Here is an 8,386-nt window from a genome sequence, read left to right on the forward strand (position 1 = left end):
GACTTTCAGATAGGGCAAATGTCAGTGAGCGTTCCGATTTCAGTTCCAGAGCGATTCGCCCAATGAGTCCTTGATATTTAGTCGTTTTCAGCGAAGTTTCTGGATTTTTGAAAATTTCACTTTTTTGTGAAAATATCCACTAAATGAGGGAATAATATGTGTGAGGGTACCCCAGGAGAGTTCCAAATGTGTGTGGGTAGAATATATATCCCACGGGGGTAAAATTGAAAAAAGTTTAAAAAAAATTTTTTTTGGACTTAGTCATTTTTCCGGCGTTTATCAGACTTTCAGATAGGGGAAATGTCAGTGAGCGTTCCGATTTCAGTTCCAGAGCGATTCGCCCAATGAGTCCTTGATATTTACTCGTTTTCAGACAATTTTCTGGATTTTTGAAAATTTCACTTTTTTGTGAAATTATCCACTAAATGAGGGAATAATATGTGTGAGGGTAACCCAGGAGAGTTCCCAATGTGTGTGGGTAGAGTATATATCCCACGGGGTAAAATTGAAAAAAGTTAAAAAAAAAATTTTCTTGGACTAAGTCATTTTTCCGGCGTTTATCAGACTTTTAGATAGGGCAAATGTCAGTGAGCGTTCCGATTTCAGTTCCAGAGCGATTCGCCCAATGAGTCCTTGATATTTAGTCGTTTTCAGCGAATTTTCTGGATTTTTGAAAATTTCATTTTTTTGTGAAAATATCCACTAAATGAGGGAATAATATGTGTGAGGGTACCCCAGGAGAGTTCCAAATGTGTGTGGGTAGAATATATATCCCACGGGGGTAAAATTGAAAAAAGTTTAAAAAAAATTTTTTTTGGACTTAGTCATTTTTCCGGCGTTTGTCAGACTTTCAGATAGGGGAAATGTCAGTGAGCGTTCCGATTTCAGATCCAGAGCGATTCGCCCAATGAGTCCTTGATATTTAGTCGTTTTCAGCCAATATTTTGGATTTTTGAAAATTTCACTTTTTTGTGAAAATATCCACTAAATGAGGGAATAATATGTGTGAGGGTACCCCAGGAGAGTACCAAATGTGTGTGGGTAGAATATATATCCCACGGGGTAAAATTGAAAAAAGTTTAAAAAAATTTTTTCTTGGACTTAGTCATTTTTCCGGCGTTTATCAGACTTTCTGATAGGGGAAATGTCAGTGAGCAATCCGATTTCAGTTCCAGAGCGATTCGCCCAATGAGTCCTTGATATTTAGTCGTTTTCAGCCAATATTTTGGATTTTTGAAAATTTCACTTTTTTGTGAAAATATCCACTAAATGAGGGAATAATATGTGTGAGGGTACCCCAGGAGAGTTCCAAATGTGTGTGGGTAGAATATATATCGCACGGGGGTAAAATTGAAAAAAGTTTAAAAAAATTTTTTTTTGGACTTAGTCATTTTTCCGGCGTTTATCAGACTTTCAGATAGGGCAAATGTCAGTGAGCGTTCCGATTTTAGTTCCAGAGCGATTCGCCCAATGAGTCCTTGATATTTAGTCGTTTTCACCGAATTTTCTGGATTTTTGAAAATTTCACTTTTTTGTGAAAATATCCACTAAATGAGGGAATAATATGTGTGAGGGTACCCCAGGAGGGTTCCAAATGTGTGTGGGTAGAATATATATCCCACGGGGTAAAATTGAAAAAAGTTTAAAAAAATTTTTTCGTGGACTTAGTCATTTTTCCGGCTTTTATCAGACTTTCAGATAGGGGAAATGTCAGTGAGCATTCCGATTTCAGTTCCAGAGCTATTTGCCCAATGAGTCCTTGATATTTAGTCGTTTTCAGCCAATTTTCTGCATTTTTGAAAATTTCACTTTTTTGTGAAAATATCCACTAAATGAGGGAATAATATGTGTGAGGGTACCCCAGGAGAGTTCCAAATGTGTGTGGGTAGAATATATATCCCACGGGGGTAAAATTGAAAAAAGTTTAAAAAATTTTTTTTTTTGGACTTAGTTATTTTTCCGGCGTTTATCAGACTTTCAGATAGGGGAAATGTCAGTGAGCATTCCGATTTCAGTTCCAGAGCGATTCGCCCAATGAGTCCTTGATATTTAGTCGTTTTCAGCCAATTTTCTGCATTTTTGAAAATTTCTCTTTTTTGTGAAAATATCCACTAAATGAGGGAATAATATGTGTGAGGGTACCCAAGGAGAGTTCCAAACGTGTGTGGGTAGAATATATATCCCACGGGGTAAAATTGAAAAAAGATGAAAAACTTTTTTTTTTGGACTTAGTCATTTTTCCGGCGTTTATCAGACTTTCAGATAGGGCAAATGTCAGTGAGCTTTCCGATTTCAGCTCAGGAGCGATTCGCCCAATGAGTCCTTGATATTTAGTCGTTTTCAACCAATTTTCTAGATTTTTGAAAATTTCACTTTTTTTGTGAAAATATCCACTAAATGAGGGAATAATATGTGTGAGGGTACCCCAGGAGAGTTCCAAATGTGTGTGGGTAGAATATATATCACACGGGGTAAAATTGAAAAAAGTTTAAAAAAATTTTTTCGTGGACTTAGTCATTTTTCCGGCGTTTATCAGACTTTCAGATAGGGGAAATGTCAGTGAGCATTCCGATTTCAGTTCCAGAGCTATTTGCCCAATGAGTCCTTGATATTTAGTCGTTTTCAGCCAATTTTCTGCATTTTTGAAAATTTCACTTTTTTGTGAAAATATCCACTAAATGAGGGAATAATATGTGTGAGGGTACCCCAGGAGAGTTCCAAATGTGTGTGGGTAGAATATATATCCCACGGAGTAAAATTGAAAAAAGATGAAAAACTTTTTTTTTTGGACTTAGTCATTTTTCCGGCGTTTATCACACTTTCAGATAGGGCAAATGTCAGTGAGCGTTCCGATTTCAGTTCCAGAGCGATCCGCCCAATGAGTCCTTGATATTTAGTCGTTTTCAGCGAAGTTTCTGGATTTTTGAAAATTTCACTTTTTTGTGAAAATATCCACTAAATGAGGGAATAATATGTGTGAGGGTACCCCAGGAGAGTTCCAAATGTGTGTGGGTAGAATATATATCCCACGGGGGTAAAATTGAAAAAAGTTTAAAAAAAATTTTTTTTGGACTTAGTCATTTTTCCGGCGTTTATCAGACTTTCAGATAGGGGAAATGTCAGTGAGAGTTCCGATTTCAGTTCCAGAGCGATTCGCCCAATGAGTCCTTGATATTTACTCGTTTTCAGACAATTTTCTGGATTTTTGAAAATTTCACTTTTTTGTGAAATTATCCACTAAATGAGGGAATAATATGTGTGAGGGTAACCCAGGAGAGTTCCCAATGTGTGTGGGTAGAGTATATATCCAACGGGGTAAAATTGAAAAAAGTTTAAAAAAAAATTTTCTTGGACTAAGTCATTTTTCCGGCGTTTATCAGACTTTTAGATAGGGCAAATGTCAGTGAGCGTTCCGATTTCAGTTCCAGAGCGATTCGGCCAATGAGTCTTTGATATTTAGTCGTTTTCAACCAATTTTCTGGATTTTTGAAAATTTCACTTTTTTATGAAAATATCCACTAAATGAGGGAATAATATGTGTGAGGGTACCCCAGGAGAGTTCCAAATGTGTGTGGGTAGAATATATATCCCACGGGGGTAAAATTGAAAAAAGTTTAAAAAAAATTTTTTTTGGACTTAGTCATTTTTCCGGCGTTTGTCAGACTTTCAGATAGGGGAAATGTCAGTGAGCGTTCCGATTTCAGATCCAGAGCGATTCGCCCAATGAGTCCTTGATATTTAGTCGTTTTCAGCCAATATTTTGGATTTTTGAAAATTTCACTTTTTTGTGAAAATATCCACTAAATGAGGGAATAATATGTGTGAGGGTACCCCAGGAGAGTACCAAATGTGTGTGGGTAGAATATATATCCCACGGGGTAAAATTGAAAAAAGTTTAAAAAAATTTTTTCTTGGACTTAGTCATTTTTCCGGCGTTTATCAGACTTTCTGATAGGGGAAATGTCAGTGAGCAATCCGATTTCAGTTCCAGAGCGATTCGCCCAATGAGTCCTTGATATTTAGTCGTTTTCAGCCAATATTTTGGATTTTTGAAAATTTCACTTTTTTGTGAAAATATCCACTAAATGAGGGAATAATATGTGTGAGGGTACCCCAGGAGAGTTCCAAATGTGTGTGGGTAGAATATATATCGCACGGGGGTAAAATTGAAAAAAGTTTAAAAAAATTTTTTTTTGGACTTAGTCATTTTTCCGGCGTTTATCAGACTTTCAGATAGGGCAAATGTCAGTGAGCGTTCCGATTTTAGTTCCAGAGCGATTCGCCCAATGAGTCCTTGATATTTAGTCGTTTTCACCGAATTTTCTGGATTTTTGAAAATTTCACTTTTTTGTGAAAATATCCACTAAATGAGGGAATAATATGTGTGAGGGTACCCCAGGAGGGTTCCAAATGTGTGTGGGTAGAATATATATCCCACGGGGTAAAATTGAAAAAAGTTTAAAAAAAATTTTTCGTGGACTTAGTCATTTTTCCGGCTTTTATCAGACTTTCAGATAGGGGAAATGTCAGTGAGCATTCCGATTTCAGTTCCAGAGCTATTTGCCCAATGAGTCCTTGATATTTAGTCGTTTTCAGCCAATTTTCTGCATTTTTGAAAATTTCACTTTTTTGTGAAAATATCCACTAAATGAGGGAATAATATGTGTGAGGGTACCCCAGGAGAGTTCCAAATGTGTGTGGGTAGAATATATATCCCACGGGGGTAAAATTGAAAAAAGTTTAAAAAATTTTTTTTTTTGGACTTAGTTATTTTTCCGGCGTTTATCAGACTTTCAGATAGGGGAAATGTCAGTGAGCATTCCGATTTCAGTTCCAGAGCGATTCGCCCAATGAGTCCTTGATATTTAGTCGTTTTCAGCCAATTTTCTGCATTTTTGAAAATTTCTCTTTTTTGTGAAAATATCCACTAAATGAGGGAATAATATGTGTGAGGGTACCCAAGGAGAGTTCCAAACGTGTGTGGGTAGAATATATATCCCACGGGGTAAAATTGAAAAAAGATGAAAAACTTTTTTTTTTGGACTTAGTCATTTTTCCGGCGTTTATCAGACTTTCAGATAGGGAAAAATGTCAGTGAGCGTTCCGATTTCAGTTCCAGAGCGATTCGCCCAATGAGTCCTTGATATTTAGTCGTTTTCAGCGAAGTTTCTGGATTTTTGAAAATTTCACTTTTTTGTGAAAATATCCACTAAATGAGGGAATAATATGTGTGAGGGTACCCCAGGAGAGTTCCAAATGTGTGTGGGTAGAATATATATCCCACGGGGGTAAAATTGAAAAAAGTTTAAAAAAAATTTTTTTTGGACTTAGTCATTTTTCCGGCGTTTATCAGACTTTCAGATAGGGGAAATGTCAGTGAGCGTTCCGATTTCAGTTCCAGAGCGATTCGCCCAATGAGTCCTTGATATTTACTCGTTTTCAGACAATTTTCTGGATTTTTGAAAATTTCACTTTTTTGTGAAATTATCCACTAAATGAGGGAATATTATGTGTGAGGGTAACGCAGGAGAGTTCCCAATGTGTGTGGGTAGAGTATATATCCCACGGGGTAAAATTGAAAAAAGTTTAAAAAAAAATTTTCTTGGACTAAGTCATTTTTCCGGCGTTTATCAGACTTTCAGATAGGGCAAATGTCAGTGAGCGTTCCGATTTCAGTTCCAGAGCGATTCGCCCAATGAGTCCTTGATATTCAGTCGTTTTCAGCCAATATTTTGGATTTTTGAAAATTTCACTTTTTTGTGAAAATATCCACTAAATGAGGGAATAATATGTGTGAGGGTACCCCAGAAGAGTTCCTAATGTGTGTGGGTAGAATATATATCCCACGGGGGTAAAATTGAAAAAAGTTTAAAAATATTTTTTTTTGGACTTAGTCATTTTTCCGGCGTTTATCAGACTTTCAGATAGGGCAAATGTCAGTGAGCGTTCCGATTTCAGTTCCAGAGCGATTCGCCCAATGAGTCCTTGATATTTAGTCGTTTTCAGCCAATATTTTGGATTTTTGAAAATTTCACTTTTTTGTGAAAATATCCACTAAATGAGGGAATAATATGTGTGAGGGTACCCCAGGAGAGTTCCAAATGTGTGTGGGTAGAATATATATCCCACGGGGGTAAAATTGAAAAAAGTTTAAAAAATTTTTTTTTTTGGACTTAGTTATTTTTCCGGCGTTTATCAGACTTTCAGATAGGGGAAATGTCAGTGAGCATTCCGATTTCAGTTCCAGAGCGATTCGCCCAATGAGTCCTTGATATTTAGTCGTTTTCAGCCAATTTTCTGCATTTTTGAAAATTTCTCTTTTTTGTGAAAATATCCACTAAATGAGGGAATAATATGTGTGAGGGTACCCAAGGAGAGTTCCAAACGTGTGTGGGTAGAATATATATCCCACGGGGTAAAATTGAAAAAAGATGAAAAACTTTTTTTTTTGGACTTAGTCATTTTTCCGGCGTTTATCAGACTTTCAGATAGGGCAAATGTCAGTGAGCTTTCCGATTTCAGCTCAGGAGCGATTCGCCCAATGAGTCCTTGATATTTAGTCGTTTTCAACCAATTTTCTAGATTTTTGAAAATTTCACTTTTTTTGTGAAAATATCCACTAAATGAGGGAATAATATGTGTGAGGGTACCCCAGGAGAGTTCCAAATGTGTGTGGGTAGAATATATATCACACGGGGTAAAATTGAAAAAAGTTTAAAAAATTTTTTTCGTGGACTTAGTCATTTTTCCGGCGTTTATCAGACTTTCAGATAGGGGAAATGTCAGTGAGCATTCCGATTTCAGTTCCAGAGCTATTTGCCCAATGAGTCCTTGATATTTAGTCGTTTTCAGCCAATTTTCTGCATTTTTGAAAATTTCACTTTTTTGTGAAAATATCCACTAAATGAGGGAATAATATGTGTGAGGGTACCCCAGGAGAGTTCCAAATGTGTGTGGGTAGAATATATATCCCACGGAGTAAAATTGAAAAAAGATGAAAAACTTTTTTTTTTGGACTTAGTCATTTTTCCGGCGTTTATCACACTTTCAGATAGGGCAAATGTCAGTGAGCGTTCCGATTTCAGTTCCAGAGCGATCCGCCCAATGAGTCCTTGATATTTAGTCGTTTTCAGCGAAGTTTCTGGATTTTTGAAAATTTCACTTTTTTGTGAAAATATCCACTAAATGAGGGAATAATATGTGTGAGGGTACCCCAGGAGAGTTCCAAATGTGTGTGGGTAGAATATATATCCCACGGGGGTAAAATTGAAAAAAGTTTAAAAAAAATTTTTTTTGGACTTAGTCATTTTTCCGGCGTTTATCAGACTTTCAGATAGGGGAAATGTCAGTGAGAGTTCCGATTTCAGTTCCAGAGCGATTCGCCCAATGAGTCCTTGATATTTACTCGTTTTCAGACAATTTTCTGGATTTTTGAAAATTTCACTTTTTTGTGAAATTATCCACTAAATGAGGGAATAATATGTGTGAGGGTAACCCAGGAGAGTTCCCAATGTGTGTGGGTAGAGTATATATCCAACGGGGTAAAATTGAAAAAAGTTTAAAAAAAAATTTTCTTGGACTAAGTCATTTTTCCGGCGTTTATCAGACTTTTAGATAGGGCAAATGTCAGTGAGCGTTCCGATTTCAGTTCCAGAGCGATTCGGCCAATGAGTCTTTGATATTTAGTCGTTTTCAACCAATTTTCTGGATTTTTGAAAATTTCACTTTTTTATGAAAATATCCACTAAATGAGGGAATAATATGTGTGAGGGTACCCCAGGAGAGTTCCAAACGTGTGTGGGTAGAATATATATCCCACGGGGTAAAATTGAAAAAAGATGAAAAACTTTTTTTTTTGGACTTAGTCATTTTTCCGGCGTTTATCAGACTTTCAGATAGGGCAAATGTCAGTGAGCGTTCCGATTTCAGTTCCAGAGCGATTCGCCCAATGAGTCCTTGATATTTAGTCGTTTTCAGCGAAGTTTCTGGATTTTTGAAAATTTCACTTTTTTGTGAAAATATCCACTAAATGAGGGAATAATATGTGTGAGGGTACCCCAGGAGAGTTCCAAATGTGTGTGGGTAGAATATATATCCCACGGGGGTAAAATTGAAAAAAGTTTAAAAAAAATTTTTTTTGGACTTAGTCATTTTTCCGGCGTTTATCAGACTTTCAGATAGGGGAAATGTCAGTGAGCGTTCCGATTTCAGTTCCAGAGCGATTCGCCCAATGAGTCCTTGATATTTACTCGTTTTCAGACAATTTTCTGGATTTTTGAAAATTTCACTTTTTTGTGAAATTATCCACTAAATGAGGGAATAATATGTGTGAGGGTAACCCAGGAGAGTTCCCAATGTGTGTGGGTAGAGTATATATCCCACGGGG

This window comes from Phyllobates terribilis, unplaced genomic scaffold (assembly GCF_046119375.1).
Source record: "Phyllobates terribilis strain yellow unplaced genomic scaffold, ASM4611937v1 Scaffold_31__1_contigs__length_13893835, whole genome shotgun sequence".
NCBI classification, from domain to species: Eukaryota; Metazoa; Chordata; class Amphibia; order Anura; family Dendrobatidae; genus Phyllobates; species Phyllobates terribilis.